Below are 2702 nucleotides of genomic sequence, written 5' to 3' on the forward strand. Positions count from 1 at the left end.
ATGAAAACTACTTGATAATTACACAGCGACTACTGGAACCCCTGATAATTACACAGTTACACGTGTTACTGCTACCAAGTTACCTCCTGATAGCTGAGTAATTAACTTGTCAACTCAGCAAATGGGGCTGGAGGGGAGGCATCTAAAACGCTTATTCCTTTTCTTACAGATGTCTGTGGGTTCCTTCAGCACTTGTTGAATTTGGTACCGTCCTCCTCTTGGTCACTTGGCACTTAACGTAGAGGCTGAAACACTTTCTGCCACCCTAAAATACCTAAACCTTTTCACACTTCCAGTGATTTTAACACATTTTGCCTTGCTGCTAATTTTGGGTGTATCCACCCATCAGTCCATCCATCCATTCACCCATCAGTCCATCCACCCATCCATCCATCAGTCCATCCATCCATTCATCCATGCATGCATCCATCCAACATCGCAGAAATGTTGATTGAACCTGTCCTATGTGCCAGGGCCTGTCTGGAAGTCACTCTTCCCACTTCAGAAAGCAGGGTGTTATAGCCCAAAGAGCATGAATCAGTTTTCAAATTCAGGAACTTCTACTCTTCAGGTCTCTGATTTTGTGCAATTTTCCTAATCTATAAAATGGGCCTAATAATGCTCAACAGGGTGGTTATTAGCATGACAGATAATGAAAAGGACTAGTATAAAATAAGCACTCAATAAATTTTAACACCCAACCACTGCCCACCTCCCACTACCAGGCCCCAGTTAATCTTAACTGTTTCATGTCTTCATCAAAATAGATCCCAAATAGCCTCTACTTGAGATTGTGTATATGGTCAAAATTAAAATAACTACATTAATTTTTTTAATTCTCAAAAGTCAGCTGTATTAACTAAATCAAAAGGCCTCTTATCGGAATATATTGAAATCAATGATTTTGCTAAATGGTGTCCCAAATACCTGAAATGGTAGAGACAAATAAGAAATACAAGACATTTTTCCTATTTTAATAAAACCATTGCCCAAGTCAAAAACATAAGTCACAATCACACATATCCACTTAGAAGGTAGAATTCAGGAGTCCTCAGGGGGGCCTGGTCATTTGAGACTTCTCACAGCCCTCACTTCTGCTCCCTGCTTTAGCATTCCCCGTCACAAAGCTTCAGTTCATAAGGAAGTGGCTCTCTGTCTGGAGAACAGGGCACCAGACACTGTGCAGAGACACAAATAAAATAGAAGGTGAAAAAAACACCTACCTCTGGGATTAAATATTATTGAGGCTGAGACAGATTAATGACTTGCCCATGTTAATGAAAGCAGGAGGTAGCAGAACTATAGTTCAAACTCATCATCCCAACTCCTAACCCATGCTCTTTAGAGAACATCACCCTGCCTCAAGCCAATCTGTACAGGGCCTTGAAAAACTTTCATCCAATGCTTTATTATTTGCTTACATTTATTAAGTGTCTACTACATGATGATAAAAATGTCATGCCCTAGAAGAATAAAATTATGTTTCACTAGCATCTAATCAATGCCTACTATGTGGCAGTCACAAATTTTCCATACACATTAGCTTATCGGATCATCTCAACAACTATGTAGGAAAGATACTGTCATTATCCTCACTAGATGCAGGAAGAAACTGAGGCATAGAAAGCTTATATAACCTGCCTGAGGTCACACCCCATAAGTGGTACAAGTGAGATTTGAACCAAAGCTGACTGTCTGTGAAGGCCACACTGTTAGCCACCAGGCCAGCCCTGCTCTGTTTTGCTGAGATAGCTGCAAGGCCCAGCACAGGACTGGAACAAGGGCAAATGTGCTTCAGACCTTGGACATGAAAAGCTCACAGTCTAACAGGGAAGAAAGACACAGAAACAAATACCATTCAATGTGCTGCGTGTTACACTGTGTGGTTGTGATGGAGCCAAGATCCCAAATGCCTGCTCAGTCACTTCAAGCTCCTGAGAAAATATAACATAAAAGATGCCAACCATATGCACCCTGGTTATTCCTTGCCGTGGTTTTCATCTGAATCCCTGCCTACTCTAGGGAACTGGAATAGATCCCATGTGGAATAAGTGAATCAAAAGTAAATTTCAGGGGAGAACTCTAAGACAGAGCTCAGATCAAGCCCAAGTAATTAGAATTAGTTTCCCCATTTTCAGTCTCTCATAGTACCTGGTCCCTCCTAGCCCTCTAAGTCTTGGAAACTCCCTAGCAAAAGGTCTACCCAGCCTAAATTTTACATTCCAGCCACAGAGGAGGAGAGAGTGTCATAAGGTAAGGAGTCACCTTGACCCCTTTGCTCCTCCAACGAAAGGTCCTTCTCACATGACCAGAATGCTCCTTCTGGCTAAAGAAAAGGAGCGGACTCTGTGTCAACATGACAGAGGGCTGGCCAAGTGCAGTGGAATCTCAGAGGATCTGTATGCACACCTGTTTGAGGAGAAAGAGAGGTTTCACAGAGAAGAGGATGTTTCAGGGACGACTAGGAAATGCCAAACACATGGGGAAGAAGAGAATTCCTGAAAGCAGAAATGTATGGAGGCACAGGATGGGAATGGTCAAGAAATCCAAAGTGTACCTGGGCACCTGAACAGGGAGAAGGAGGCTCTAGGAGTCACTGGGATAGATGATAAAGAATTTAGCCTGTTCAGTGGAGTAGTTCTAATTGTTCATGGGAGATCTTGAAGCATGGAACTGGCATGATTTATTTTAATCAGACCAGG

The sequence above is a fragment of the Lagenorhynchus albirostris genome, chromosome 2 (assembly GCF_949774975.1).
Source record: "Lagenorhynchus albirostris chromosome 2, mLagAlb1.1, whole genome shotgun sequence".
In the NCBI taxonomy this organism is placed as follows: Eukaryota; Metazoa; Chordata; class Mammalia; order Artiodactyla; family Delphinidae; genus Lagenorhynchus; species Lagenorhynchus albirostris.